We start from the raw sequence: 24,903 nt of genomic DNA, 5'->3' as shown, positions 1-24,903 counted from the left end.
ATTTCCTCAGAAGAAGGTGATGAGGTCAATTACCTGAATGAAGCATTAAGGAGGAGGGAAGACACCTGATCCTGAGGTTTGTGGAATGAAAAAACAAAAAAGACTCTCTGTTAAGAGCAATTCAATGGAAGAATTTCCATAAGAGGTAGCCAGGTTTTAATAACATTTAATGTTCTCCAGTCGTAAGAGCATTCCAAGAAGTCATGGCATAGGTGAGTTTGATGATCACAAATTAGAAGGTTGAAATGTATGAAGGAGTGAGGAAGATAATTTGGTAGATAAGGGTGTATAGACGACAGTGCTGGAGCCCTGGTTACAGGGCGCTGGAACAACTGGGAGGAGATACCCCACATCCAAGGGCAAAGGAGAAGCCCCATCAAGACAGTAGGAGGGGCAAAATCACGTTTAGGACAAACCCCATACCTGCCAGAGACGTTCAGAGAGCTAAAAACAAACCTTGTGTGCACCAGGACCCAAAGACCCCACAGAGACTGAGACAGAATTGTGTTTGAGTGTCTCCCGTGGAGGTATGGATCAGCAGTGGGCTGCAGGGGCAGGTGCTCTGGGTGCAGTGGACTTGGGTATGGTTGGGTGCAGCAGACATGGGTATGGCATAAGCCCTCTTGAAGGAGGTCACCATGAACCCCACCATAGAGCTGCCAGAACTTAAACAGGACTAGGGAAATAAACACTTGGAGGGCACAAACAGAATTTGTGTGCACCAGGACACAGGAGAAAGGAGTAGTGACCCCACAAGAGACTGACCCAGACTTGCCCACGAGTGTCCAGGAGTCTCTGGTGGAGGTGTGGGTTGGTGATGGCCTGCTGCAGGGTTGGGGAACACTGAGCTTAGCAGTGCCTTCATGGGACCTTTTGAAAGAGGTCAACGTTATCTTCATTACCTCCATCATAGTTTGGCCTCTGGTAAATAACAGGGAGGGAACACAGGTCCACCCATCTATAGAAAATTGGATTAAAGATCTACTGAGCATGGCCCCACCCATCAACACAAGACCCAGTTCCCCCCTCAGCCAGCCTCTCCCATCAGGAATCTTCCATAAGCCTCCTATCCTTCTCTATCAGAGGAAAGACAAAACCACAAGCACAGAAAACTAAGCAATCTGATCACATGGACCATAGCCTTGTCTAACTCAATGAAACTATGAGCCATGCCATGTAGGGCCACCCAACATGGATGGGTCATGGTGGAGTGTTTTGTCAAAACATGGTCCGCTGGAGAAGGGAATGGCAAACCACTTCAAGATCTTGCCTTCAGAATGCCATGAACAGTATGAAAAAGCAAAAAGATAGGACACTGAAAGATGAACCCCCCAGGTCAGTAGGTGCCCAATATGCTACTGGAGATGGGTAGAGAAATAACTCCAAAAAGAATGAAGAGATGGATCCAAAGCAAAAACAACACCCAGTTGTAGATGTGACTGGTGATGGAAGTAAAGTCTGATGCTATAAAGAGCAACATTGTATATGAACATGGAATGTTAGGGCCATGAAACAAGGCAAATTGGAAGTGATCAAGCAGGAGATGGCAAGAGTGAATGTGGACATTTTAGGAATCAGCGAACTAAAAGGGGCTGCTGCTGCTGCTGCTGCTAAGTCGCTTCAGTCGTGTCTGACTCTGAGCGACCCCATAGATGGCAGCCCACCAGATTCCCCCATCCCTGTCATTCTCCAGGCAAGAACACTGGAGTGGGTTGCCATTTCCTTCTCCAATGCATGAAAGTGAAAAGTGAAAGTGAAATAGCTCAGTTGTGTCTCACTCTTAGCGACCCTGTGGACTGCAGCCTACCAGGCTACTCCATCCATGGGATTTTCCAGGCAAGAGTACTGGAGTGGGGTGCCATTGCCTTCTCCGAAAAGGGACTAGAATGGGTGAATTTAACTCAGATGACCATTGTATCTACTACTGTGTGCAAGAATACCTTAGAAGAAATGGAGTACCATCACAGTCAACAAAAGAGCCCCCGAAATACAGTACTTGGATGCAATCTCAAAAACAACAGAATGATCTCTGGTTTCCAAGGCAAACATTCAATATCACAGTAATCCAATCTATGCCCCAACCAGTAATGCTGAAGAAGCTGAAGTGGAACGGATCTATGAAGACCTACAATACCTCCTAGAGCTAACACCCAAAAAATATGTCCTTTTTATTATAGGGGACTGGAATGCAAAAGTAGGAAGTCAAGAAATACCTGGAGTAACAGGCACATTTGGCCTTGGAGTACAGGATGAAGCAGGGCAAAGATTAATCGAGTTTTGTCAAGAGAACACACTGGTCATAGCAAACACCCTCTTCTAACAACACAAGAGAAGACTCTACACATGGACATCACCAGATGGTCAACACCGAAATCAGATTGATTATATTCTTTGTAGCCAAAGATGGAGAAACTTTATACAGTCAACAAAAACAAGACCAGGAGCTGACTGTGGCTCAGATCATCAATTCCTTAATGTCAAATTCAGACTTAAACTGAAGAAAGTAGGGAAAACCACTCGACTATTTAGGTATGAACTAAATCAAATCTCATACGATTATACAGTGCAAGTGACAAATAGAGTCAAGGGATTAGATCTGATAGAGTGTCTGAAGCATTATGGATGGAGGTTTGTGACATTGTACAGGAGGCAGTGATCAAGATCACCCCCAAGAAAAAGAAATGTAAAAAGGCAAAATGATTGTCTGAGGAGGCTTTGCAAATAGGTGTGAAAAGAAGAGAAGCAAAAGGCAAAGGAGGAAAGGAAAAATATACCCATTTGAATGCAGAGTTCCAAAGAATAGCAAAGAGAGAAAAGAAAGCCTTCTTCAGCGATCAAAGCAAAGAAATAGAGGAAAACAACAGAATGGGAAAGACTAGAGATCTCTTGAAGAAAATTAGAGATACCAAGGGAATATTTCACGCAAAGATGGGCTCAATAAAGAAATGGTATGGACCTAACAGAAGCAGAAGATATTAAGAAGAGGTGGTGGGAATACACAGAAGAACTGTGCAAAAAGATCTTCATGACCCAGGTAATCTCGATGATATGATATTAAAGGACTCTTGATCCTTGGAAGAAAAGTTATGACAAACCTAGACATCATATTAAAAAGTGGAGACATTATTTTGCCAACAAAGTTCCGTCTAGTCAAAGCTATGGTTTTTGCAGTAGTCACGTATGGGTGTGAGAGTTGGACCATAAAGAAAGCTGAGGGCTGAAGAACTGATGCTTTTGCTTTTTTTTTTTTTTCCCCCAAGAAAAAATTAGTAGTTTTAATTTATTTACTTAGAGATGTCTGTGGCAGTCTTCAAAACATATATTTTTCTACAATGTATGTAGAAGCATTAGCTAAACAATGGGAAATCATACTATTTTATGTTTGTTTGTTTTTTACCATTTATTTTTATTAGTTGGAGGCTACTTACTTTACAATATTGTAGTGGTTTTTGCCATATATTGACATGAATCAGCCATGGATTTACATGTGTTCCCCATCCCGATCCCCCCTCCCACCTCTCTCCTCACCCCATCCTTCTGGGCCTTTCCAGTGCACCAGCCCGGAGCACTTGTCTCATGCATCCAACCTGGGCTGGTGATCTGTTTTACCCTTGATAATAGACATGTTTCGAGGCTGTTCTCTCAAAACATCCCACCCTCGCCTTCTCCCACGGAGTCCAAAAGTCTGTTCTGTACATCTGTGTCTCTTTTTCTGTTTTGCATATAGGGATATTGATACCATCTTTCTAAATTCCATATATATGCATTAGTATACTGTATTGGTCTTTATCTTTCTAGCTTACTTCACTCTGTATAATGGGCTCCAGTTTCATCCATCTCATTAGAACTGATTCAAATGAATTCTTTTTAATGGCTGAGTAATATTCCATGGTGTATGTGTACCACAACTTCCTTATCCATTGTTCTACTGATGGGCATCTAGGTTGCTTCCATGTCCTGGCTATTATAAACAGTGCTGCGATGAACATTGGGGTGTAAGTGTCTCTTTCAATTCTGGTTTCCTCAGTGTGTATGCCCAGAAGTGGGATTGCTGGGTCATATGGCAGGTCTATTTTCAGCTTTTTAAGAAATCTCCACACTGTTCTCCATAGCGGCTGTACTAGCTTGCATTCCCACCAACAGTGTAAGAAGGTTCCCTTTGCTCCACACCCTCTCCAGCATTTATTGCTTGTAGACTTTTGGATAGCAGCCATTCTGACTGGCGTGTAATGGCACCTCATTGAGGTTTTGATTTGCATTTCTCTGATAATGAGTGATGTTGAGCATCTTTTCATGTCTTTGTTAGCCATCTGTATGTCTTCTTTGGAGAAATGTCTGTTTAGTTCTTTGGCCCATTTTTTGATTGGGTCATTTATTTTTCTGGAATTGAGCTTCAGGAGTTGCTTGTATATTTTTGAGCTTAATCCTTTGTTGCTTCGTTTGCTATTATTTTCTCCCATTCTGAGGGCTGTCTTTTCACCTTGCTTACAGATTCCTTTGTTGTGCAAAAGCTTTTAAGTTTCATTAGGCCCCATTTGTTTATTTTTGCTTTTATTTCCAATATTCTGGGAGGTGGGTCATAGAGGATCCTGCTGTGATTTATGTCAGAGAGTGTTTTGCCTATGTTCTCCTCTAGGAGTTTTATAGTTTCTGGTCTTACATTTAGATCTTTAATCCATTTTGAGTTTATTTTTGTGTATGGTGTTAGAAAGTGTTCTAGTTTCATTCTTTTACAAGTGGTTGACCAGTTTTCCCAGCACCACTTGTTAAAGAGGTTGTCTTTTTTCCATTGTATATCCTTGCCTCCTTTGTCGAAGATAAGGTGTCCATAGGTTCATGGATTTATCTCTGGGCTTTCTATTCTGTTGCATTGATCTATATTTCTGTCTTTGTGCCAGTACCATGTTGTCTTGATGACTGTGGCTTTGTAGTAAAACCTGAAGTCAGGCAGGTTGATTCCTCCAGTTCTATTCTTTTTTTTCTCAAGATTGCTTTAGCTATTTGAGGTTTTTTGCATTTCCATACAAATTGTGAAATTATTTTTTCTAGTTCTGTGAAGAAAACTGTTGATAGCGTGATAGGGATTGGATTGAATCTATAGATTGCTTTGGGTCGTATAGCCATTTTGACAATATTGATTCTCCAATCCATGAACACAGTATATTTCTCCATCTGTTTGTGTCCTCCTTGATTTCTTTCATCAGTCTTTTATAGTTTTCTATGTATAGGTCTTTTGTTTCTTTAGGCAGATATACTCATAAATATTTTATTCTTTTTGTTGCAATCGTGAATGGTATTATTTCCTTAATTTCTCTTTCTGTTTTCTCATTATTAGTGTGTAGGAATGCAAGGGATTTCTGTGTGTTAATTTTATATCCTGTAACATTACTATGTTCGTTGATTAGCTCTAGTAATTTTCTGTTAGAGTCGTTAGGGTTTTCTATGTAGAAGATCATGTCATCTGCAAACAGTGAGGTTTTCACTTCTTCTTTTCCTCTCTAGATTCCTTTTGTTTCTTTTTCTGCTCTGATTGCTGTGGTCAAAACTTCCAAAACTATGTTGAATAGTAGTGGTGAGAGTGGGCACCCTTGTCTTGTTCCTGATTTCAGGGGAAATTCAATTTTTCACCATTGAGGGTAATGTTTGCTGTGGGCTATTCATATATAGCTTTTATCATGTTGAGGTATGTTCCTTCTATGCCTGCTTTCTGGAGAGTTTTAATCATAAATGGATGTTGAATTTTGTCAAATGCTTTTTCTGCATATATTGAGATAATCACATGGTTTTTATCTTTCAATTTGTTAATGTGGTGTATTCCATTGATTGATTTGCAGATATTAAAGAATCCTTGCATTCCTGGGATAAAGCCCACTTAGTCATGATGTATGATTTTTTTTGATATGTTGTTGGATTCTGTTTGCTAGAATTTTGTTAAGGATTTTTGCATCTATGTTCATCAGTGATATTGGCCTCTAGTTTTCTTTTTTTGTGGCATCTTTGTCTGGTTTTGGAATTAGGGTGATGGTGGCCTCATAGAATGAGTTTGGAAGCTTACCTTCTTATGCAATTTTCTGCAAGAGTTTGAATAAAATAGGTGTTAGCTCTTCTCTAAATTTTTGGTAGAATTCAGCTTTGAAGCCATCTGGTCCTGGGCTTTTGTTTGCTGGAAGATTTCTGATTACAGTTTCGATTTCCTTGCTTGTGATGGGTCTGTAAAGATCTTTTATTTCTTCCTGGTTCAGTTTTGGCAAGTTATACTTTTCTAAGAATTTGTCCATTTCATCCAAGTTGTCCATTTTATTGGCATAGAGCTGCTGGTAGTAGTCTCTTATGATCCTTTGTATTTCTGTGTTTTCTGTTGTGATCTCTCCATTTTCATTTCTAATTTTGTTGATTTGGTTCTTCTCCCTTTGTTTCTTAATGAGTCTTGCTAACGGTTTCTCAATTTTGTTTATTTTTTCAGAAAACCAGCTTTTAGCTTTGTTGATTTTTGCTATGGTCTCTTTAGTTTCTTTTGCATTTATTTCTGCCCTAATTTTTAAGATTTCTTTCCTTCTACTAACCCTGGGGTTCTTCATTTCTTCCTTCTCTAGTTGTTTTAGGTGTAGAGTTCGGTTATTTATTTGACTTTTTTCCTGTTTCTTGAGGTAAGCCTGCAATTCTATGAACATTCCCCTTAGCACTGCTTTTATAGTGTCCCATAGGTTTGAGTTGTTGTGTTTTCATTTTCATTCGTTTCTATGCATATTTTGATTTCTTTTTTGATTTCTTCTATGATTTGTTGGTTATTCAGAAGCGTGTTATTTAGCCTGCATATGTTTGAATTTTTAATAATTTTTTTTCCTGTAATTGAGATGTAATCTTACTGCACTGTGGTCAGAAAAGATGACTGGAATGATTTCAGTTTTTTTGAATTTCTAATGGATTTATGGCCCAGGATGTGATCTATTCTGGAGAAGGTTCCCTGTGCACTTGAGAAAATGGTGAAATTGATTGCTTTGGGGTGAAATGTCCTATAGATATCAATTAGGTCTAGCTGGTCCACTGTGTCATTGAAAGTTTGTGTTTCCTTGTTAATTTTCTGTTTAGTTGATCTATCCATGGTTGTGAGTGGGGTATTAAAGTCTCCCACTATTATTGTGTTACTGTTAATTTCCTCTTTAATACTTGTTAGCATTTGCCTTACATATTGCAGTGCTCCTATGTTTGGTGCATATATATTTATAATTGTTATATCTTCTTCTTGGATTGATCCTTTGATCATTATGTAGTGTCCCTCTTTGTCTCTTTTCACAGCCTTTATTTTAAAGTCTATTTTATCTGATATGAGTATTGCGACTCCTGCTTTCTTTTGGTCTCCATTTGAGTGAAATTTTTTTTTTCCAGCCCTTCACTTTCAGTCTGTATGTGTCCCTTGTTTTGAGGAGGGTCTCTTGTAGACAGCATATATAGGGGTCTTGTTTTTGTATCCATTCAGCCAGTCTTTGTCTTTTGGTTGGGGCAATCAACCCATTTACATTTAAGATAATTATTGATAGGTATGGTCCTGTTGCCATTCACTTTGTTGTTTTGGGTTCGCGTTTATACAACCTTTCTGCGTTTCCTGTCTAGAGAAGATCCTTTAGCATTTGTTGAAGAGCTGGTTTGGTGGTGCTGAATTCTCTCAGCTTTTGCTTGTCTGTAAAGCTTTTGAATTCTCCTTCATATCTGAATGAGATCCTTGCTGGGTACAGTAATCTGGGTTGTAGGTTATTCTCTTTCATTACTTTAAGTATGTTCTGTCATTCCCTTCTGGCCTGAAGGGTTTCTATAGATAGATCAGCTGTTATCCTTATGGGAATCCCTTTGTGTGTATTTGTTGTTTCTCCCTTGCTGCTTTTAATATTTGTTCTTTGTGTTTGATCTCTGGTAATTTGACTAATATGTGTTTTGGGGTGTTTCGCCTTGGGTTTATCCTGTTTGGGACTCTCTGGGTTGATTGGACCTGTGTGATTATTTCCTTCCCCATTTTAGGGAAGTTTTCAGCTATTATTTCCTCGAGTATTTTCTCATGGCATTTCTTTTTGTCTTCTTCTTCTGGGACTCCTATGATTCGAATGTTGGGGCGTTTCACATTTTCCCGGAGGTCCCTGAGGTTGTCCTCATTTTTTTGATTCTTTTTTCTTTTTTCCTTTCTGCTTCATTTATTTCCACCATTTTATCTTCTACCTCGCTTATCCTATCTTCTGTCTCCGTTATTCTACTGTTGGTTCCCTCCAGAGTGTTTTTGATCTCACTTATTGCATTATTCATTTTTAATTGACTATTTTTATTTCTTCTAGGTCCTTATTAAACATTTCTTGCATCTTCTCAATCCTTGTCTCCAGGCTATTTATCTGTAACCCCATTTTGTTTTCAAGATTTTGGATCATTTTTATTATCATTATTCTAAATTCTTTTTCAGGTAGATTCCTTATCTCCTCCTCTTTTGTTGACTTGGTGGGCATTTTTCACGTTCTTTTACCTTCTGGGTATTTCTCTGCCTTTTCATCTTGTTTAGGTTGCTGTGTTTGGAGTGGTCTTTTTGTATTCTAGTGGTCTGTGGCTCCTTTTTATTGTGGAGGTTTCACCCAGTGGGTGGGGTTGGACGACTGGCTTGTCAAGGTTTCCTGGTTAGGGAAGCTTGTGTCGGTGTTCTGGTGCATGGAACTGGATTTCTTCTCTCTGGAGTGCAATGGAGTGTCCAGTAGTAAGTTTTGAGATGGGTCTGTGTGTTAGGTGTGACTTTGGGCAGCCTGTATGTTGACGCTCAGGGCCATGTTCATGCATTGCTGGAGAATTTGTGTGGTATGTCTTGCTCTGGAACTTATTGGCTCTTGGGTGGTGGGTGGTTTCAGTGTAAGTATGGAGGCTTTTGGATGATCTCTTATTACTTAATGTTCCCTGTAGTCAGGAGTTTTCTGGTGTTCTCAGGTTTTGGGCTTAATTCTCCTGCCTCTGGATTTTGGTCTTATTCTTCCAGTAGCCTCAAGACTTCTCCACCTAAACTGCACTGATAATAAAACTTCTAGGTTAATGGTGAAAAGATTCTCCACTGTGAGGCCAACCCAGAGAGGTTCACAGAGTTACATGAAGAAGAGGAGAGGGAGGAGGGAGATAGAGACGAGCAGGAGGAGAAAAAAGGGGACTCAAGAGGAGAGAGACAGATCTATGCAGTTCTCTGTTTTCTAAATGTTCTCTGAAGCCCAGACACCCAAATTGGATTGGGAAGAGAAGGGAGAGGGAGGAAATAGAGGTGATCTGAGGGAGAAAACGGAGAGTCAAAATTGGGAGAGAGTAATCAACACACTCCTGAGTAAAAATGGGTACTGAATATTGGATTCTTAAGTGTCCAAAGTTGATATCAAATACTGAAAAACAAAGATTAAAAATCTAGAGTAGAGGTTAGACTCTTAAAAATACAATATTAAAAACAAAAACACAAAAAAATTAAGAAATATATATGAAGTTTGGTTTAAAAATAGGGCCTCTTTTTTTTTTTTGGCAAGGCTATAGTGAAATGAAAATGAAAATTAAGGAGTAATAGAGGAATAATAGAGGACTTTAAAAGAAAATAAAAGAAAAAAATTTTAAAAGAAAAAATAATTAAAAAATAATAAAAATATATGAATATGAAAATGATAGTTAAGGAGTAATAGAGGTGTAATAGGGAATTTTAAAAGAAAATAAAAGAGAAAAAATAAAAAAAAAGAAAGAAAAGAAAAAAATTTTTTTAATTAAAAAAAAAAAAGTAAAAATATATCTAGGAATTTCTCAGGAGCTGTTGCAGTCAGTTTGGGTTCGGTTCAGTTTCAGATAGCTCCTTGTTCCAACTTACACTTCTCAATATCTATAGGCCCCTTCCGGTGTAGTCAGTGTTACCTACAGGTATTTTAATCTGTTTAATCACTTCTGAAGTGGTTCCCTTTGTTTACTTGGCTTCTGTTTGCAGGTCTCTTCTGTGCCTAATTTCCGCCCTGACACAGGCGGGCAGAGGTGGTCTCTTGTTTAGGTTCACTGTTCAGTCCTGCTGCGGGGAGGGAGGGGCGCTGCAGACAAATGTCACTGGCCTGTGTGGGGAGCACCCGCAGTGCTCCGGCCACACTGGGTTTGCCCCCACTCGCGGCGTGTGCTTTCCCCACCTACACTGCTCAGGCTCCAGGCTGCTCTCCAGGGAGCGGGCCCTGAGTTGTGTTTGGTTCCAGTTTTTGGGTCCTCCACAAAAGCGTGGGCTCAGTTGGGCCTGCGTTTTGTGCCTGCCCCTTCCGAGCAGCTCAGGCAGCCAGGAGCTTGACGAGCGCACTCTCCCCTGGTGCGGTGCGCCTTCTCCCCTCCGCGGTCCCAGCCTCAGTTTCTGTGCGCGCTGGTCGGGTGCGCCTTATGTCTGTTCTAGAGGGCCGGTCTTTAGCCACAACCCTCCCGGCAGATGTCAACCATCTAGAATCTCAGGAAGTCTTTGGTTAGAAACTGGGAGCCTGTTTGCAGTTTGGTAGGGGGTGCCATCTCTGGGGCCGGGTTTGCCCCTTTCCCTTCCCCCCTGCCTCCTGCCTCTGGCCAGAGATCGGCTGGTCCACCGCAGGCTAGCTCTTCTCTGGGATCACTCAGTTCTTCCTTTGTTCTGTGAACGGGCCGGCAGTATCTTTGGTTTGGGCTTTTTACCGGTTAATTTTCAATCTCTCTCTCTTGCTATCCCACAGTTTAAGTTGCTGTCTCACGTTAGCTCCCTCCGATTGCCCTCAGGGCATTCAGGCCTGGTCCTTACCCTAAGCAGTGCCTCTCCGTTCCTCCCCCACTTGCTGGTGGCGGGTGCGGGCGTCTGGGGTACTTTTCTGCTGGGAGTTGCTTTTAGGTATGTAATCTGTGGGTTTTATTTATTTTCCCTCCCAGTTAGGTTGCCCTCCAAGATTCAAAAACTTCCCTGAGACCTGCCGGTGAGAGGGTTTCCTGGTGTTTGGAAACTTCCTCTATAATGACTCCCTTCCCAGGACAGGTCTCCGTCCCTAGCTCTTTTGTCTCTCTTTTTATCTTTTATATTTTGTCCTACCTACCTCCTTTTGAAGACAATGGGCTGCTTTTCTGGGCGCCTGATGTCCTCTGCTAGCAATCAGAAGTTGTTTTGTGAAGTTTGCTCAGCGTTCAAATGTTCTTTCAATGAATTTGTAGGGGAGAAAGTGATCTCCCTGTCCTTTTCCTCTGCCATCTTAGCTCCTCCCCCAAAACTGATGATTTTGAACTATGGTGTTGGGGAAGACTCTTGAGAGTCCTTTGGACTACATGGAGATCCAACCAGTCCATCCTAAAGGAAATCAGTCCTGAATATTCATTGGAAGGACTGACGCTGAAGCTGAAACTCCAATACTTTGGCCACCTGATGGGAAGAACTGACTCATTTGAAAAGACTCTGATGCTGGGAAAGATTGAGGGCAGGAGGAGAAGGGGATGACAAAGAATGACATGGTTGGATGACATCTCTGACTCAATGGACATGAGTTTGAGTAAGCTCTGGGAGTTGGAAATGGACAGGGAGGCCTTACATGCTGCAGTCCATGGTGTCGCTGAGTCAGACATGACTGAGTGACTGAACTGAACTGAGACAACAATTTGGTAAGTAGTGATTATGGGAATAAATGGCCTGTGAGGTATCAAAGCCTCAGATCTCAATCTGAAATAAAGGTGAACCAAACACCATTTTCTGGTCTTTCTTTGTGCTTTTCGAGCTTTTCCAATGATTTACTAAGAGGTAGCTCATTGAAATTTCTATTTTTTTTTTTAAATGGATAAGGGTGGATCTTTGTTATAGTTACTTGTGTAACTTTACTAGAATTCTTTATAGAGTTCTCCCTGCTAGATTATGCATACTCTATGAAGTCCAAAAACCACTAATATTGTTAATAATTATATTCCTAGGACCTAGCATAGTGCTTGGCTTGTTTACCTGGGGCTCCTAATGCAAAATCTTGCAGGGGCCACAATGATAGTATAAATACTAGAAAGTGAACTGAGTTTTGTCTTGTTTTATTACAGAGCCTCTTTGTGTACTTAATTGTGGAAATAGCATGATTTCCACAAGAACATATATTTTTCTCTTTCTCTTAAATTGTGATATTTTACTGGTATAGCTTTTGTTTTTCAATTCTTTACAGAGGTACAGGAATACATAAATGATTTTCTAATGATAACAAGGTGATAGGGCTCTGAGAGCAGATAATTGAAAGAAACAGTCTTAGAGTGGATAGTGGTCAGAACTGTGGAGAAGATGACATACCCTCTCTAATGGAAGCAGCCTCTTCTCTCACCCAGGGGATTGTCTGGTCTATGCAGGTGCAGCCCTGAGTTGTTTAAGAAGACAGAAATCTAGATTTGTATATGAAACCCCTTGAATTTTTAAAATGCTGGTTCAACTTTTTAAAGCAGTGCAGAATATATATATATATATAGTGTCAGATGAACATATTTGAGCTCTGAACCTCAGTCTACATTTGCACATATTCAAGTATTTGTTGAAATAAATGAAGAAGATAATTGTCTTTAACTTACTTTAAATATTTTGTTATTATTAAAGGAGGATTCCTTTAAATCAAGCAAATTAATACCACATACTTTTTGAACTTTCTTATTCAAATGTGGTATTTTTCCCCCCTCCCAGGTTCTGAAAGGTAACATTGAGGAGGTTATGGCAACCCACTCCAGTATTCTTTCCTGGAGAATCCCATGAACAGAGAAGCCTGGCAGGCTACAGTTCATAGGGTTGCACAGAATTATACACGACTGAGGAGATTTAACACACATTCATGAAAAGGTAACATTCTCCTATATTCAGAAGCTGTGTTTTACCCAGAATAAAGCCACTGTGAGATTGTATAATCACATATTTATGGTGAAATTATTTTATATATCAGTAGTTAAGTCATTCAGTTTTGTCTGACTCTTGGAGACCCCATAGACTGTAGCACCCTGGTCTTCACTGTCCATCAACAACTCCCAGAACTTGCTTAAACACATGTCGATAGAGTCACCGATGCCATCCCACCGTCTTATCCACTGTCCTCTCTTATCCTCCCACCTTCAATCTTTCCCATCATCAGGGTCTTTTCAGATGAATCAGTTTTTTGCATCAGGTGGCCAAAGTATTGGAGTTTCAGGTGCAGCATCAGTCCTTCCAATTAATATTCAGGACTGATTTCCTTTAGGATGGACTGGTTGGATCTCCTTGCAGTCCAAGGGACTCTCAAGAGTCTTCTCCAACACCACAATTTAAAAGCAACAGTTCTTCAGTGCTCATCTTTCTTTACAGCCCAACTCTCACATCCATACATGACTACTGGAAAAACCATAACTTTGAATGAGATGGACCTTTGCTGGCAAAGTAAGGTCTCTGCTATTTTAATATGCTGTCTAGTTTGGTCATAGCTTTTCTTCCAAGGAGCAAGTGCCTTTTAATTTCAAGGCTGAAGTCACCATATGCAGCGTTTTGGAGCCTTCCAAAATAAAATCTCTCACCGTTTCCATTGTTTCCCCTTCTATTTGCCATCAAGTCATGGCATGACTGGATGTCATAATCAAAGTTTACTGAATGTTGAGTTTTAAGCCACGTTTTTCACTCTCTTATTTCACTTTCATCAGGAGGCTCTTTAGTTCTTCTTTGCTTTCTGCCATAAGGATGGTGTCATCTGCATATCTGAGGTTATTGATATTTCTCCCAATAATCTTGATTCCAACTTATTCTTCATCCAGCCTGGTCTCTCACATGATGTACTCTGCATATACGTTAAATAAGCAGAGTGACAGCATACAGCCTTGATGTACTTCTTTCCCAGTTTGGAACCAGTCTGTTTTTCCATGTCCAGTTGCTTCTTGACCTGCATACAGATTTCTCAGGAGGCAGGTCAGGTGGTCTGGTACTCCCAATCTTGAAGAATTTTCCGCTGTTTCTTGTGATCCAGAGTCAAAATCTTTGGCATAGTTAATAAAGCAGAAATAGATGTTTTTCTGGAGCTCTCTTGCTTTTTCAATGATCCAACGGATGTTGGTAATTTGAACTTTGGTTCCTCTGCTTTTTCTAAATCCACCCTAAACATCTGAATGTTCATGGTTCATTTACTGTTGAAGCCTGGCTTGGAGAATTTTGAGCATTACTTTACTAGCATGGGAGACGAGTGTAAATGTGCGGTAGTTTGAACATTCTTTGACATTGCCTTTCTTTGTGATTAGAATGAAAATTGACCTTTTCCAGTCCTGTGGCCACTGCTGAGTTTTCTAAATTTGCTGGCGTATTGAGTGTGGCACTTTCACAGCATCATCTTTTAGGATTTTAAATAGCTCAACTGGCATTCCATGGCCTCCACTAGCTTTGTTTGTAGTGATGCATCCTATATCCCACTTTACTTCACATTCCAGGATGTCTGGCTCTAAGTAAACGATTACACCATCATGATTTTCTGGGTCATGAAGATCTTTTTTGAATAGTTCTTCTATGTATTCTTGCCACCTCTTCTTAATATCTTCTGCTTCTGTTAGGTCCATACCATTTTTGTCCTTTATTGAGCCCATCTTGACATGAAATATCTCCTTGGTATTTCTAATTTTCTTGAAGAGATCTCTAGTCTTTCCCATTCTATTGTTTTACTCTATTTCCTTGCGCTGATCATTGAGAAAAACTTTCTTATCTCTCCCTGCTATTATTTGGAACTCTGCATTCAAATGGGTATATCTTTCCTTTTCTCCTTTGTCTTTTGCTTCTCCTGTTTTCTCAGCTATTTTTAAGACCTCCTCAGACAACCATTTTGCCTTCTTGCATTTATTTTTCTTGGAGATTTTCTTGATCACTGACTCCTGTACAGTGTCACAAACCTCTGACCATAGTTGTTCAGGCACTCTGTCTATCAGATATATTCCCTTGAACCTGTTTGTCACTTTCACTGTATAATCATAAAGGATTTGATTTAGGTCATACCTGAATGGTCTAGTGGTTTTCCCTACTTTCTTCAATTTAAGTCAGTTTGTCAGTGAAGAGCTCATGATCTGTACTACAGTGAGCTCTTGGTCTTGTGTTTGCTGACTGTACAGAGCTTCTCAATTTTTTGCTGCAAAGTATATAATCAATCTGATTTCAGTATTGACCATCTGGTGATGTCCATGTGTAGAGTCTGCTCTTCAATTAGTCTTTTTCCTGCTTCATTTTGTTCTCCAAGACCATATTTGCCTGTTCCTCTAGATATCTCTTGACTTCTTACTTTTGCATTCCAGTCCCCTACAATGAAAAAAGGACATCTTTTGGAGATGTTTCTTCTAGAAGATTTTTTAGGTCTTCATGGAACTGTTCAAATTCAGCATTACTGGTTGGGGCCTAGGCATGGATTACTGTGATATTGAATGATTTGCCTTGGAAACAAACAAAGATCATTGGTCATTTCTGAGATTGCTTCCAAATACTGTATTTTGGACTCTTTTGTAGACTATGAGGGCTATTCTATTTCTTCTAAAAGGATTCTTGCCCATAGTAGTAGATACTGGAATTCACCCGTTCTAGTCCAATTTAGTTGAATGATTCCTAAAATATAGAAGTTCACTCTTGCCATATACAGTTTGACCACTTCAAGTTTGGCTTGATTCATGGACCTAACATTCCAGGTTCCTAGGCAATATTGCTCTTTACAGCATGAGACTTTACTTCCATCACCAGTCATATCCACAACTGGGTATTGTTTTTGCTTGGGATCTGTCTCTTCATTTTTTTTGGAGTTATTTCTCTACCCATCTCCAGTAGCATATTGGGCACCTACCGACCTGGGGAATTCATCTTTCAGTGTCCTATCTTTTTGCTTTTTCATACTGTTCATGGCATTCTGAAGGCAAGATCTTGAAGTGGTTTGCCATTCACTTCTCCAGTGGACCACGTTTTGACAGAACACTCCACCATGACCCATCTGTACTTGGTGGCCCCACATATCATGGCTCATAGTTTCATTGAGTTAGACAAGGCTATGGTCCATGTGATCGATCAGATTGCTTAGTTTTCTATGCTTGTGGTTTTCTATCTGTCTTTCCTCTGATGGAGAAGGATAGGAGGCTTATGGAAGCTTCCTGATGGGAGAGGCTGACTGAGGGGGAAGCTGGGTCTTGTGTTGATGGGTGGGGCCATGCTCAGTGGATCTTTAACCCCATTTTCTGTTGATGGGTGGACCTGTGTTCCCTCCCTGTTATTTACCTGAGGCCAAGCTTTGATGGAGGTAGTGAAGATAATGGTGACCTGTTTCAAAAGGTCCCACGCAGGCACTCCCACACTCAGTGCCTCCGACCCTGCAGCAGGCCACTGCTGACCCGCGCCTCTGCCGGAGACACCTGGACACTCATGGGCAAGTCTGGGTCAGTCTCTTGTGGGGTCACTGCTCCTTTCTCCTGGGTTCTGGTGCACAAAATATTTTGTGTGTGCCTCCTAAAATCTGTTTCCCTAGTCCTGTTTAAGTTCTCGTGGCTCTATGGTGGGGTTAATGGTGACCTGCTCCAAGAAGGCTTATGCCATACCCAGGTCTACTGTACCCAGAACCCCTGCCCTTGTGGCTGGCCACAGCTGACTCATACCTCCACATGAGACAGTCACACATTTAAAGGCACATCTGACTCAGTATCTGTGGGTTTTTCTACTGTGCACAAAGTTTTGTTTGAACCCTCCGAGCATCTTTGGCAGGTATGGAGTTTGATTCTAAACACAATTTCGCCCCTCCTACTGTCTTGTTAGGGCCTCTCCTATTCCCTTGGATATGGGGTATCTTTTTTTGGTGGGACCCAACATTCTCCTGTCAGTGGTTGTTCAGCAGCAAGTTATAACTTTGGAGTTCTCATAGAAGAAGATGGGCGCACATCCTTCTACTCCACCATCTTGGATATATGCAAGATACTTTATGATTTTATATATACTTTATGATTTGTTCTGATCTCTCTCTAAAGACAGCAATAATATATTAATCTAACAAAATTGTTTTTGAAGTCCTTGTAGAGTTAATAAATTATTTTACAAATCAGATTTAATTATTACCAGTAAAAAGCAATTTCACAGTCAGATTGCTCTTCTCTCAGGGCTATAATCAATGAATGAAGAATACTGTTAGTAGGTTTTCATACTTCTCATAGCTTATGATGGTCTATAAACAATTCCCATCGTGGTTTTCAAAACTAATTCAAATTCTATCAAAACTAACAGAAAGCATAAGTCAATAAAAATATGGCCATCTATTTTACATAAAAATCTATATACAGATTTTTAAAAGCATTTATTTCCAGTGTAGAAACATATTTTTTAGTACATAAACTTGTTAGGAAACTCATTTTCACAGGCATAGGTTAGCATGAAAGTAAACATTTATTACTATGAGGGGTCCTCTATCATGAAAGGAGTAAGAGACTGAATATGCAAATAGAAATGACCAGACCAAATATTAAAATAGAATTCTAATCCACAAACTCTGCAGTAATCATTCCCAGAAGCCAAACCACAACCCTTTTATCAATTTCTCCCAAATGTTTCCCTCATTTTACTCTCACTCACAACTTAGGGCCAATCAATATGAGAGAAGTTTGCCCTCCTAACCAATCAAACAAGATGCCCATTTCTATTAGCCTGCATCCAGAATAAGGAGACCAACAATCTCCAATCAGAGCCTGCCCTTTTTGTCACTGTAAAGCTTCCCACTCCCACCTGCCTTGAGTCTCTGACAAATGCAAGTGACGGCAGCTGATTCTCTTGCTTTAAAGCAAAATCTGATATCCTTGAGTTGTTCCCGTTTGGGTGGTCTATATTTACACAGGAGTTATATAATTTTTTTAAATGAATACAAGTAAGCAAAATGATGATCAATATTGAACTCTGTGCTAGAAGATCTATGAGATAAAATAGGGTGATATTTTATAAACTATAATATGTTAGTGCTCTAACCCTAACCCATGAACAGTATGAAAGGCAAAAAGATAGGACACTAAAAGATGAACTCCCCAGGTCAGTAGGTGCCCAATATGCTGCTGGAGACCAGTGAGAAATAATTCCAGAAAGAATGAAGAGACAGATCCAAAGCAAAAACAACACCCAGTTGAGGATGTGACTGGTGAGAGAAGCAAGGTCCAATGTTGTAAAGAGCAATATTGCATAGGAACCTGGAATGTTAGATCTATGAATTGAGGCAAATTGGAAGTGGTCAAGCAGGAGATGGCAAGAGTGGACGTCAACATTTTAGGAATCAGTCAAACTAAAAGGGACTGGAATGGGTGATTTTAACTCAGATGACCATTATATCTACTACTGTGGGCAAGAATACCTTAGAAGAAATGGAGCAGCCATCATAGTCAACAAGAGTCCAGAATGCAATACTTGGATGCAATCTCAAAAATGACAGATGATCTCTGTTTGTTTCCAAGCAGACCATTCAATATCACTGTAATCCAAGGATATGTCTCGACCACTAACACTGAAGAAGCTGAAATTGAATGGTTATATGAAGACCTACAAGACCTAACATCCAAAAAAGATGCCCTTTTCATTATAGGGGATTGGAATGCAAAAGTAGGAAGTCAAGAAACACCTGGAGTAATTGACAAATTTGGCCTTGGAGTACAGAATAAAGCAAGGCAAAGGCTAATCAAGTTTTGGCGAGAGAACGCACTGGTCATAGCAAACACCCTCTTCCAACAATACGAGAGAAAACTCTACAAATGGACATCACCAGATAGTCAACACCAAAATCAGATTGATTATATTCTTTGCTGCCAAAGATGGAGAAGCTTTATACGGTCAGCAAAATCAAGACCAGAAGCTGACTGGCTCAGATCATGAACACCTTAATGTTAAATTCAGACTTAAACTGAAGAAAGTAGGGAAAACCACTCAACCATTCAGGTATGAACTAAATCAAATCCCATACGATTATACAGTGCAAGTGACAAATAGATTCAAGGGATTAGATCTGATAGAGTGTCTGAAGCATTACGGATGGAGGTTTGTGACATTGTACAGGAGGCAGTGATCAAGATCATCCCTAAGAAAAATAAATGTAAAAAGGCAAAATGATTGTCTGAGGAGGCCTTACAAATAGCTGTGAAAAGAAGAAAAATGAAAAGCAAAGGAGAACAGTAAAGATATACCCACTTGAATGCAGAGTTCCAAAGAATAGCAAGGAGAGACAAGAAAGCTTTCCTCAGTGATAAAAGCAAAGAAATAGAGGAAAACAACAGAATGGGAAAGACTAGAGATCTCTTGAAGAAAATTAGAGATACAAGGGAACGTTTCATGCAAAGATGGGCTCAATAAAGGGCAGAAATGGTATGGACCTAACAGAAGCAGAAGATATTAAGAAGAGGTGGCAAGAATACACAGAAGAACTGTGCAAAAAAGATCTTCACGACCCAGATAATCACGATGGTGTGATCAGTCACCTAGAGCCAGACATCCTGGAATATGAAATCAAGTGGGCCTTAGAAAGCATCACTATGAAGAAAGCTAGTGGAGGTGATGGAATTCCAGTTGAGCTATTTCAAATCCTAAAAGATGATGCTGTGAAAGTGCTGCACTCAATAGGCCAACACATTTGAAAAACTCAGCAGTGGCCACAGGACTAGAAAGGGCCAGTTTTCATTCCAATTCCAAAGAAAGGCAACGCCAAAGAATGCTCAAACTACCGCACAATTGCACTCATGTCATACGCTAGCAAAGTAATGCTCATAATTCTCCAAGCCAGGCTTCAGAAATATGTGAACCATGAACTTCCATGTATTCAAACTCATTTTAGAAAAGGCAGAGGGACCAGAGATCAAATTGCCAACACTCACTGGATCAGTGAAAAAACAAGAGAGATCCAGAAAAAAAAAAATTATATATATATATTTCTGCTTTATTGAGTATGCCAAAGCCTTTGACTGTGTGGATCACAATAAACTGTGAAAAATTCTGAAAGAAATGGGAACACCAGGCCACCTGACCTACCTCTTGAAAATCCTGTATAGGTACCAGGAAGCAACAGTTAGAACTGGACATGGAAAACAGACTGGTTCCAATTAGCAAAAAGAGTATGTCAAGGTTGAATATTTTCACCCTGCTTACTTATCTTATATGCAGAGGACATCATGAGAAATGCTGGGCTGGAAAAGGACAAGCTGGAATCAAGATTGCCAGGAGAAATTTCAATAACCTCAGATATGCAGATGACAAAGCCCTTATGGCAGAAAGTGAAGAACTAAAGAGCCTCTTGACAAAAGTGAAAGAGGAGAGTGAAAAAGTTGGCTTAAAGCTCAACATTCAGAAAACTAAGATCATGGCATCTGGTCCCATCACTTCAAGGCAAATAGATGGAGAAACACTGGAAACAGTGGCAGACTTCATTTTTTGGGGCTTCAGAATCACTGCAGATAGTGACTGCAGCCATGAAATTAAAAGCCACTTATTCCTTGGAAAGAAAGTTATGAGTAACCTAGAAAGCATATTAAAAAGCAGAGACATTACCTTGCCAACAATGGTCCATCTAGTCAAGGCTATGTTTTTTCCAGTAGTCATGTGTGGATGTGAGAGTTGGACTACACAGAAAGCTGAACCCCTAAGAATTGATGCTTTTGAACTGTGGTGTTGGTGAAGACACTTGAGAGTCCCTTGGACTGCAAGGAGATCCAACCAGTCCATCCTAAAGGAAATCAGTCATGTGAGTTCATTGGAAGTACTGATGCTGAGGATGAAACTCCACCTGATGTGAAGAACTGACTCATTTGGAAAGACCTTGGTGCTGGGAAAGATTGAAGGCAGAAGGAGAAGGGGATGGCAGAGGATGAGATGTTTGGATGGCATCACTGACTCAATGAACATGAAGTTGGGTAAACTCTGGGAGTTGGTGATGGACAGGGAGTCCTGTTGTGCTGTGGTCCATGGGGTCACAAAGAGTCAGACAGACTGAAAGACTGAACTGAACTGAGTGTTCTTTATGATTCAAAAAGAACTTCCACCTTTTCCTAGACAACAAGGGAAGGAACATTTTCTAAATCAGTAAGTCCTTTGACTACATACCTCAATAAGAATATTAACACCTAGTGAAGGGTCTATATTCCAGGAAAAAAAATAATTTCCATTGACAATATCAGGAAGGGAGGAGGAAAATATTATTGTTTTAAGAGGAAAATGAACGCACATTTGTCTGTTTATTTTTATTTTTTTATTTTATTTATTTATTTATTTTTTTAATTAGTTGGAGGCTAATTACTTCACAACATTTCAGTGGGTTTTGTCATACATTGATATGAGTCAGCCATAGATTTACATGTATTCCCAATCCCGATCCCCCCTCCCACCTCCCTCTCCACCCGATTCCTCTGGGTCTTCCCAGTGCACCAGGCCCGAGCACTTGTCTCATGCATCCCACCTGGGCTGGTGATCTGTTTCACCATAGATAGTATACATGCTGTTCTTTTGAAATATCCCACCCTCACATTCTCCCACAGAGTTCAAAAGTCTGTTCTGTATTTCTGTGTCTCTTTTTCTGTTTTGCATATAGGGTTACCGTTACCATCTTTCTAAATTCCATATATATGTGTTAGTATGCTATAATGTTCTTTATCTTTCTGGCTTACTTCACTCTGTATAAGGGGCTCCAGTTTCATCCATCTCATTAGGACTGGTTCAAATGAATTCTTTTCAACAGCTGAGTAATATTCCATGGTGTATATGTACCACAGCTTCCTTATCCATTCATCTGCTGATGGGCATCTAGGTTGCTTCCATGTCCTGGCTATTATAAACAGTGCTGCGATGAACATTGGGGTGCACGTGTCTCTTTCAGATCTGGTTTCCTCAGTGTGTATGCCCAGAAGTGGGATTGCTGGGTCATATGGCAGGTCTATTTCCAGTTTTTTAAGAAATCTCCACACTGTTTTCCATAGCGGCTGTACTAGTTTGCATTCCCACCAACAGTGTAAGAGGGTTCCCTTTTCTCCACACCCTCTCCAGCATTTATTGCTTGTAGACTTTTGGATAGCAGCCATCCTGACTGGCGTGTAATGGTACCTCATTGTGGTTTTGATTTGCATTTCTCTGATAATGAGTGATGTTGAGCATCTTTTCATGTCTTTGTTAGCCATCTGTATGTCTTCTTTGGAGAAATGTCTGTTTAGTTCTTTGGCCCATTTTTTGATTGGGTCATTTATTTTTCTGGAATTGAGCTGCAGGAGTTGCTTGTATATTTTTGAGATTAATCCAAATGAAGAAACATTTGTCTGTTTAAAATTCACCTGTGATTATAGTACATTTGACCTTTCATTTGGCAGAATTTAGGAATTTAAATTTACCTTTAGGAACATTACTGACTATGGGAGAGTGTAAACTCCAGAAAGGCTTATATTGATAAGAATAATGATAATAATGCTGAAAACAGTAACAGATCATAGCAGCTATTATTTACCAAATTCATAACAGAAGTGGAAGATATTAAGAAGAGATGGCAAGAATACACAGAAGAACTACACAAAAAAGTCTTCATGACCAGATAATCACAATGCAGTGACCATTCACCTAGAGCCAGACATCCTGGAATGTGAAGTCAAGTGGGCCTTAGGAAGCATCACTACAAACAAAGCTAGTGGAGGTGATGGAATTCCAGTTGAGCTATTTCAAATCCTAAAAGATGATGCTGTGAATCATCTCAATAGGCTGGCAAATTTGGAAAACTCAGCAGTGGCCACAGAACTGGAAAAAGTGAGTTTTCATTCCAATCCCAAAGAAAGGCAATGCCAAAGAATGCTCAAACTACCACCCAATTGCACTCATGTCATAGGCTAGCAAAGTAATGCTAAAAATCCTCCAAGCCAGGCTTCAGAAATAGGTGAACTGTGAACTTCCAGATGTTCAAGCTGAATTAGAAAAGACAGAGGGACCAAAGATCAAATTGCCAACATCCGTTGGATCATCAAAAAAGCAAGAGAGTTCCAGAAAAAAATCTATCCCTGCTTTATTGGCTGTGCCAAAGCCTTTGACTGTGTGGATCGCAATAAACTGTGAAAAATTCTGAAAGAGATGGGAATACCAGACCACCTGACCTGCCTCTTGAGAAATCTGTATGCAGGTCAGAAAGCAACAGTTATAACCGGACATGGAACAACAGACTGGCTTCAAATCAGTACAGGAGTACATCAGGGCTGTATATTGTCACCCTGCTTGTTTAACATATATAGAGGACATCATGAGAAACACTGGACTGGATGAAGCACAAGCTGGGATCAAGATTGCTGGGAGAAATATCAATAACCTCAGATATGTGATGACACCACAGTTATGGCAGAAAATGAAGTAGAACTAAAGAGCCTCTTGATGAAAATGAAAGAGAAGAGTGAAAAAGCTGACTTAAAGTTCAACATTCAGAAAACTAAGATCATGGCATCTGGTCCCATCACTTCATGGGGAAAGAGTGGAAACAGTGGCTGACTTTATTTTTTCGGGGTCCAAAATCACTGCAGATGGTTACTGGAGACATGAAATTAAAAGATGCTTACTCCTTGGAAGGAAAGTTATGACCAACCTAGAAAGCATATTAAAGAGCAGAGACATTACTTCACCAGCAGTGGTCCATCTAGTCAAGGTTATATTTTTTCCAGTAGTCATGTATGGATGTGAGAGTTGGACTACAAAGAAAGCTGAGCACCAAAGAATTGATGCTTTTGAACTGTGGTGTTGAAGAAGACTCTTGAGAGTCCCTTGGACTGCCAGGAGATCCAACCAGTCCATCCTAAAGGAGATCAGTCCTGGTTGTTCACTGGAAGGACTGATGCTGAAGCTGAAACTCCAATACTTTGGCCACCTGATGTGAAGAACTGACTCATTTGAAACGGCCGTGATGCTGGGAAAGATTGAGGGCAGGAGAAGGGGATGACAGAGGATGAAATGGTTGGATGTCATCACCGACTCAATGGACATGAGTTTTGGTAAACTCCGGGAGTTGGTGATGGACAGGGAGGCCTGGCGTGCTGCAGTCCATGGGGTGGCAAAGAGTCAGACATGACTGAGCGACTGAACTGTACTGAACTGAATGTTTATTAGCCTGCTTATATTCATCTTCTTGTTTAAATCTTACAAAAGTCCCATGAATTAGAATTTATCTTTTTTTTTTTTAAATATGAGGAATCTCAATCTTTGAGTACATAATGACTTCCTAAATTCATGTGACAATTGGCAAAACTGAATACATTCTCTATAATTATCAGATTCAGGTGCCCCTGACAGATGGGTGATTCCTTTCTTTGGCATCAGGAAGTTAGAGGTTTCATAGAGATCAGAGTTACATGAATGGGAAGGCGCTGAGGAAGTGGTGGTCTGGAAAGAAAAGCTGGAGGATCAGAGCACTCACTCACTCTAACAGCCTGGGTCACTCATAGGTAGACAAGAGGCCAACCGGAGCTTGTGGGAATGCCTGAGAACGTAAGATCATCAAGCCATGTAAAGGAGACCATGAAGAAGTTGATCATGGTCACATTGTGGAAACTTCCACCTCTGTGGAAGGTGCTGGCAAACTTTTGTTTGTGTATTTGAGGCTGATTTTGGTTGGTTAGGACAGCAGCTGGGGAGACTGGTTGAACCCAGAGTAAGAGGACTGAGGACAAGCTGGGGTCCATCATTTCTCTCACTTCAGTATTCAAAAGAATATTAACCAGTCTATCATTCATTTATTTTCTGCATTAAATGTCTCAACGCAATGATCACATTGGTATGGACATTTATTTATAGATTAAGTTATCTATTTTTTCACTAAATATAATACCATTCTCTCTTCCAGTCTCCTCAACACACTCCTCTCCACTTTTCCTTGCCTCTTTCTCTCAGTTTTCTCACTCTGCATCCTTAGATTCTCTATCCTGCCCTTCTTAGATAGT

Source organism: Cervus elaphus, chromosome 6 (assembly GCF_910594005.1).
Source record: "Cervus elaphus chromosome 6, mCerEla1.1, whole genome shotgun sequence".
NCBI classification, from domain to species: Eukaryota; Metazoa; Chordata; class Mammalia; order Artiodactyla; family Cervidae; genus Cervus; species Cervus elaphus.
The sequence above is the reverse complement of the archived record's forward strand: the minus strand, read 5'-3'. Positions refer to the sequence as shown.